Source organism: Gracilinanus agilis, unplaced genomic scaffold (assembly GCF_016433145.1).
Source record: "Gracilinanus agilis isolate LMUSP501 unplaced genomic scaffold, AgileGrace unplaced_scaffold58026, whole genome shotgun sequence".
In the NCBI taxonomy this organism is placed as follows: domain Eukaryota; kingdom Metazoa; phylum Chordata; class Mammalia; order Didelphimorphia; family Didelphidae; genus Gracilinanus; species Gracilinanus agilis.
The window spans coordinates 1-8,103 of record NW_025393593.1 but is presented as its reverse complement, the minus strand read 5'-3'; the positions used below and the strand labels follow the sequence as shown (position 1 = coordinate 8,103).

At 40.2% G+C, this 8,103-nt stretch overlaps 1 pseudogene; it reads right to left on the bottom strand.

The window, feature by feature from the left end:
* Positions 1–4,355: 4,355 nt before the first annotated feature.
* On the bottom strand, positions 4,356–5,738 carry LOC123256349 (annotated as a pseudogene).
* Between the last annotated feature and the right edge of the window lie 2,365 nt (positions 5,739–8,103).

The following is an 8,103-nucleotide window of genomic DNA, read 5'->3' as shown; positions in this document are numbered from 1 at the left end:
ACTTAAATGCTTACTGAATTGAAATGAACCCAGTGATCCCACTACTGGCCATATATGTCCCAAGGAGGTTAAAGGCAGAAAAAAGTACCAAAAAAGAAATATGTAACAAAATTTTCATATTAACACTGGTTTAAAAAATGAGTACTTATTAATTGAGGGAATGGATGAGTAATTGTGAGTGCAAATATGAATAAGTAAGAACATTAGGAATTCAGGGAAATGAATGGATACAAAGTGAGGGAAGTAGGACCAGGAGAATGATAACTCCTGTACAATGGAAATTGAAACAATACTAAAAAAATCAGACCGACTAATTGTAATGGCTAGTCTTAAGCCCACAAAACGGCTGACAGAATGAACTTGCCTTCTTATAGTACAAGTGGATGTGAATGCAGAATGTTTTTGGGAGATGTCAGACTTGGTCACCTTATTTTTGGTTTTTCTTTTCTCTGTTAAAAGGGAGAAACTTTAGGAGGTTGGGCATAGGGAATGGTATCAGAAAATGACCAATAGGTAAAAAAATGTCTGCAGAAAATGATTTTTTTTTTTAAACCTTCACCCCTCCCATCTTGGAATCAATACCGTGTATTGGCTCCAGGGCAGAAGAGTGGTAAGGGTAGGCAATGGGGGTCAAGTGACTTGCCCAGGGTCATACAGCTGGGAGTGTCTGAGGCCAGATTTGAACCTAGGACCTTCTCTCTTTGGGCCTGGCTCTCAATCAACTGGGCTACCCAAAAAAGGGAATTTCTTAAGGTAGTTTGGGTGTTGGCAAGAATCTGACAAGCTAGGGGAGACTTTGTACCGTAGGGCAGTGGCTCTGTACATTACTAACAGAAATTTTTCTCTGAGATCTTTGTTCAGCAGGGGACCTACTACTTCATAGATCCATGGTTTGTTTTCTAGACCAACAAGCAGCGTGATGTCTTTGAGTGCCATGGTCCTCGGGCTGTTAGCTGCCTGACTACAGCTCAGGAGGGCGCCCGAAGACTGCTGGTGGTGGGATCCTATGACTGCACCATCAGTGTTCGAGATGCTCGGAATGGACTGCTCCTCCGAACACTGGAAGGCCATAGCAAAACCATTCTCTGCATGAAGGTGGTGAATGACCTTGTGTTCAGTGGCTCCAGTGACCAGTCTGTCCATGCCCACAACATTCATACTGGTGAGCTGGTACGAATCTATAAAGTCACAACCATGCAGTGACTGTGGGGAAATTCTGGGGAAGGTCATGGTGACTGCCTGCCTGGATAAGTTTGTTCGTGTCTATGAATTACAGTCTCATGATCGTTTGCAAGTTCATGGAGGACACAAGGATATGATAATGTGTATGACTATTCATAAGAGTATGATTTACACTGGCTGTTGTGATGGTAGTATCCAGGCTGTAAAGCTAAATCTGATGCAGAATTTTCGCTGTTGGTGGCATGGTTGCTCACTGATATTTGGGGTTGTGGATCACCTCAAACAGCATTTGCTAACCGACCACACCAACCCAAACTTTCAGACTCTGAAATGTCGTTGGAAGAACTGTGATGCGTTCTTTACTGCTAGGAAAGGATCCAAGCAGGATGCAGCAGGACATATTGAACGACATGCTGAAGATGACAGCAAAACTGATTCATGAAGTTTTTGCCTCCCACGTTGGGAAGTTGTTTAGTCCTGTTATTGCCCTTATCACACTCTTCCCAGCCTTCTTTTCTTCTCCTTTCCCTTCCCCCCCTCCCCACCTTTAAAGAAAAAAAAAAAAGGCAGGAAGAGGAATATGATTATTCTGCCAGGCTAAAGCTACCATGAGCCTGTACAGGTCTGTGGGAATATGGGTAAAGCCTGAGACTTGTTGTAATGAGGTAGCAAATGCTAAGAACCTGCCCCTGGGGGTGGTGCAATGCAGATACACAATGCCTTTCTGTAAGGGCAGGATAATCTGTGCCCATTAATATGCTCCAGGTGTTTAATAGACGCAAAATCTTTGTCAGTCACTCTCTTGGCAGATAATTAAAAAATTTTTTTAAGTTATTAAAGTGGTTTAAATGTCAAAAAAAAAAACATTCTCTCTTTCATAGCAGTGTATTTATAGCTTTATTTTGGGGGTTTCTTTATGTGTGAGTGTGCTCCTACAACAATGACCAGTACAGAATGTGTTTTGTATAATAAAAATTTTAAAAAAGAAAATGTTTTCCAATATTTAAATACTGCTTTGGAGGCTGGGTTGTTGCTCAGTTGCACCTGATTCTTTGTGACCCTATGGATATTTTCTTGGCAAAAATACTGGAGTGCTTGGCCATTTCCTTCGCCAGTGTGTCCCCATTTTACAGATGAGGAACTGAGGCAAACAGAGGTTAAGTAATTTGCCCAGAGTTGTAGACACTGTTAATATCTGTCTGGTTTTGAACTAAGACTCTCCTGATTCCATGCCAGTGCTCTATTGTTCACTGCAAGTCATCTAGCTACCCGAGTAAATCTGTGATCCTATTTTTAAAAACTATATACTAGCTGTGCCTTTACTCAGAATCTGATTTCAGTTAACAACAGGCATTTCTTCTCAGACTACATTTTTTTCAATGAACAGAAGAACATAGTAGTTATTTCAGTGCTTCTTATTCCTTCCACTGGAACCAATGTCTTTTAGAGCAACTGAGGACTTAGCCCCTTTGAACACCAGCCCTAATCAATAAATACTGAAGATACCAAAATACTTACTTCTCAGATTATATTTTTGTCACTAATACGCCAGGAAAGATCTGGAGGTAGGTTAACTTGCTTTGCCTATGGTGGAAAACTCAATAATTGGGAACCCAAAGTTGATGCCATGTCAGAACATAGTAGACATTTCCCTAACTGTCTCTCCTTGGAAATTCAAATCAAGAAACAATGTTCCAGTGTTCATAATCTGAGTATGCCAACATTTGTAGTCCATGTTTTACCATTTGTGACCTGAACACCTCATTCTAGTTCATCTATAGCTGTGTTGGAGAACTTAGAGCACAGGTGCCAGAGGGGGCACCTTCCCCCTTCCCCCTCTCCATGTATGTTTGAGGACATTTCTCACATCACCTGCCCTTCTGCCTAGCAGCCCAATAGGAGTGCTTCCTCCATTCCCTGTCTGGGATAAGGCAGGGAGCTCACATGCAGTATGAGGGTTGCAGTTTGGGCACTTGGTCTCTAAAAAAGGTTCATCATCACTGATCTAGAGCAACTTGGTAGTACAAGTTTTTATTTTGTTGGTCGAAATGATGTTGAATGCTTTTGCTGTGGTGGCAGGAGAAGGTATTGAAAAGCAGGACATGATTGTTTTGCAGAACTTTTTGTGAGTACTTGATATAAGTGAAAGGACAAACTTTTGCTGATTGAGTTTAGGCTAGGTGTCCATATTTCTTTGAACAGCTCTTGTCCACTTCAGATGTTCCAGAGGATAAAATTATGGATCTCTTGATTATCCAGTCTGTATTGGAACAAGTAATTCAGACGATTCAATCATGATGAAAACTCTAGTGGTTCAAGTTGCTTTGGACATGGGTTTCAGTAGAAGTCTATTAAAAAAGATTGTTCAGAGTAAAATCTTAACAACTAGACAAAAATGATAAAAAAGATCAACAGTGTCAGTGTAAAAATCAATGAATTTCTCCTCAATGCAAAAGATGAAAAAAGGGAGAGAGACAAAATTGAAGAAATGATATCAGTTGACTTCATGTTAATTTGGAAAAATAGAATGGTAAAGGTTTATTTTTTTTCTTAAAGTTTTTAATTTCATAGACATTATGGAAAGTATTTTAGAGACACATGGAAAACTTAGACATGGTCACAGTTTTGACAGTATAAACAAATTGACCAGATCTCTAAGTATAGTATCAAGACTGTCTTCATAACATCATGATACCTTCTTTTAAAAAATTCTTTTCTCTTTTTAAAATTTTCCCATCTTCATACTAACTTTGTTCTTTGTCAGTCTAATTTGTGATATGACCATAACTATACAGTGGATCCAAGAATTGTCACCACATCATTAATGGGTTCTTTCCTTTCATTGAAATGTAATCAATTTCCTTTCTCATGATGTTTTTCAGTTCTTGCCAGGTCCACTGATAATTTTCTTGAAGTCATTATTCATGGTGAATCTAGAGGTACAGATTTTTTGTAGTCTACAAGTCTGACTTCTCTCTTTCTTTATTCCTGATCCACCATTGTTCAAAAATACTGAACCTGAAGTTTTTAAAAACAATCCCGATTTCACTTACAGTAAGAATAAATCACAAGCTTGTATTGCAAAACTGTTTAACTTCATTTTTTTTATTTAAAAAAAGTTGACCAAGAGTCAGTGATCAGGATTTCCATTCCCCATTCCCCAGTATGAGCATACTGAACATGCCAGATATCCCTCCCATTCTGTTCACTCTCATAGATGCAGGGCTCCTGCTACTCTAGTAGTTGCTGTTCAGTGCTCCTTGGCTCCCTATGCAATGTTTGATTGAAAATCACTGGAGTTTTCCTGTAAAACTTGGTCATATGCGCTCATGCTCCTTTGACCACTGTAGCCTCCTCCATAACCCCTGCTCAGCTGCTGGCTAGCTGGACCACCGTAACTAGACTGGTTTGACAAGCCCATGCCTCCCATCATCTGGCTACCATAAGCACCACCGCTTGCTCCTGCTGTAGAATTCAAGAAGAGTTCTACATATCTGTGCTGCATATTTGCTTTATCTTTTAACATAGCTGCCACAGCATCTCCATGAGTAGCAAATTCAACATCTGCTTCTCCAGTCACTGCCATCAGCTCCAGTTTCAATGTGTACCCGAACAGGGTTGAGTGGTGAGAAAAAACTGTAAATACAATTTTCAGTAGCTCTGTAAGGTAATCCTCTCATGTACACACAATGGCCTGTTGTACTCTGGAAAGTAGACCCGCCATCTCCATATCTATGATCAGACATTCCTAAAAAACAGCAATTGAGGTCTCCTCCAAATCTATCAGACCCAAAGCTGTATCCATCATTATATCCATTGTAGTCATCCTAGCCTCCATGCCCTCCATCATAGGCACCACGTCTCATTCTTTCAAACCCAGATCCTCTACCAGTGCTGTTATAGCCTCTGCCAGCACCGGGCCTGTCATAAGGAACTGGCTGCTACATAGGCATTAGCTTTCGAGGAGAATCATAACGAGTACGAACTTCTGCCCGGCTGCTCTTGAAGATTTCAATGTGACTGTGCCCTATTCTTTCCTTGTGTTTCTTTAGAGCCCTTTCAGCTATTTCCTGTGAAGCAAACTGCATGAAGGCCTCCCCCTTACTCCTCCCCTGGAAGTCCACCAGCAATGTTATGCCATTTGGCATGATTTCCAACCTTGAAAAAAACTGAACAATTTCTTCCTTGCTACAGCCAAATGGGAGTCTTCTAAGATGCACAAAGCCATTATTGGCAGCGTCAGGACTACTGGGACTAGTATGCTTCAATACCCAATCCATTTCAATGTTGTTTGACTTGAATACTTCAACACATCTGTGTCCCATAGTTTCTCTGTCTTTTTTCAGTGCCAATTTGACTTCGTCTTCTGATTCGAGTTCAACAAATGCTTCTCCACTTAGGCTGCCTTCCCGGCTATAGATAAAATGAATGCCTGGTGCCCCATTTTGAGTTTTGCATTCCGAGAAGAAGCATTGGACTTCATTGGCCAAGCAGGACCAGGGCAAGCCCTGGACCTTCACCACGAAGCCTTCTCCACTTTCAGTGCTCAGCATCATCTTGTTCAGTCAGTGGTGGCAGCTTGATACTTGACTTTGGTGGGGCTATGAAGAAATGACCTCTAGGCAGATAAGGATATGGATTTTGTAGTAAGACTAAGTGGATAGAGGCGATAAAAGGTCAGAAGGGGAAAGTATTTTCACCCAAGCAAACAGTAATCCTTAATCCCAAGTACAATGGGAATAAGATCTGGGAGTAGACATATCATGACATGGAAACCAAGTATCTACCTTCTGGGCAGACTCTCAATTATCATGAAATCTAAGTAATGAAGGCTGAATAACATGGAGATTATATTTCTGGGAATTTCCCTACAGTCTAATTCTAAAATGGTAGATGATGAGAGACTTATAAATATCTTGCTGACACTAGACTCTCAATTTTAACACTATCCACATTTGATACTACACCTAAAACTTCATCCAAATAGGATAAAGGATAAGACACACCCAGAAGTCACCCTAAAGAGAGAGTAACACCCAGATCCTAATCTCTAAGCCCCTGGTAACACAGGAGTCCTTATATCTTTGGTACTTTTTAAAAATTAAATTTGTTTATTATTTGTTTGTTACATTAAAGTTCCCAGGCATCTCTATCCCTCCTTTCCCACCCTGCACTAAGAAGGCATCATCTGACAAAAAGTTATAAGTATATATAACCCTTTGGGCATAATTCCAGAATGCTCTTCATTTTTCTATAGCACCTCCAAGCATCTGTCATTTTGCCCTTTTATCATTTTTAGCCAATTTAATAGGTATGAGATAATATCCAAGGGCCATTTTGATCTACATTTCTCCAATTAAAAAAGATTTAGGGCTTTTTTTGTATAATTATATGTGGCTTTGATTTCTTTACCCAAAAACTGTCTGTTCATATACTTTGGCCATTTTTCAATTAGAGATCATTAATATTTTTCTAAATTTGACCAAGGTCTCCATTTATTTACGATATGAAACCCCAATCTGAGAAACTGTTGATAAAGATTTTCTCCAATTTTCTGCTGTCCTTCTAATCTTGTTTACATTAGTTTTTTGCACAAAACCCTTTTAACTTAATATAATAAAATTTATCCATTTTTCATCTCATAATGCTTTCTACTCTTATTAATTCATAAATTCTCCTCCTAATCATAAATCTGATAAGTAATATGTTCCCTGTTTTTCTAAATGATGTCTCCCTTTATGTCTAGGTCAGTGATGGGCAAACTTTTTAAAGAAGGGGCCAAAGGAAAGTCTATTTCTAAGGCAACTCTTCTGAAATTTCATTGTATTATATCCTACTCATTGTATTTGTCAGATTAGGAATAATGTCGAGCGGCTGAATAGAACATTTCAGGGGGCCACATCTGGCCCTCGGGCCATAGTTTGCCCATCACTGGTCTAGGTCATGTGTGTATTTTGATCTTAACTTGGTAAATGGCTGAGGCTTGGGTTCCGTGATGGTTTTGAGTTCCCTTCAGAGAAGGGAGCTAATTCTCTTGCCATCCTAAGGAGGACCATCATTTTGGGAGTAGCAACTGTTATGAGTAAGATTAGATTAGCTGGTTATTAGGTATTGATTATATATTGATTAGGAAGTACCTAGCAGGAAGGAGCTGGAGCTGGGAATTCCAGGTTGGAATGAAGGAGGAGGAAGTCTGTCTGTGCCCTGTGAGTGTGGACTCCATTAGTGGTGGGCAAAACTGTTGCCAGCCTGGGAGACCTCAGAGCAAAGGACACCCTGCTTCCTGTTTTCCCCTGGGATCCTGTGTGGTGTGTCATCTAGCAAAAGGACAAGATCTACAAAGCCAAGAGAGGAGGAGAAGTTTGAAAACTGGAGGACAGTGCTTCAAGCACCTTGTTAGCCTGTTACTATACTCTGGTCTAGTGGAAGCTGGGTGACAGTTAAGATCAACTGCCATTCCTGTGGAAATCCAGTTGCCCTCAAGGAGATTACATTCTACTGGAAGAAGATAATATGTGAGAGAGAATGGTAGTCATTCAAGGACATGATGACCAAGTCCAGAGAATAAAGGCTGGCTGATCTGACCCTTCTTCAAAGTAAAGGTGGACTCACTAGTAGAAGAAGGGATTCATAGAAGAGGAGAGGCAGCTGAGACATGGAGGAGAGTCCTTTTGAGAATAGGCCTTCTGCTATTGGCTAAACTATGGGTAGTAAAGGTAACAACTAGCTCTGTGATTTCATTAGTATATTTAATTCCCAAATGAGAAAGCTCTATCTACCAATGAAAGTCAGCACTTTCTCTGAAATTTATCACCTGATATGGTTACTTAGAACACTGAAAGCTTTGAAGACTTGCCCAGGGTCACAGAGACAGTAAGTATCAGAGGTGGGATTTGAACTCAAGTCCTCTTTTTTCCAAAG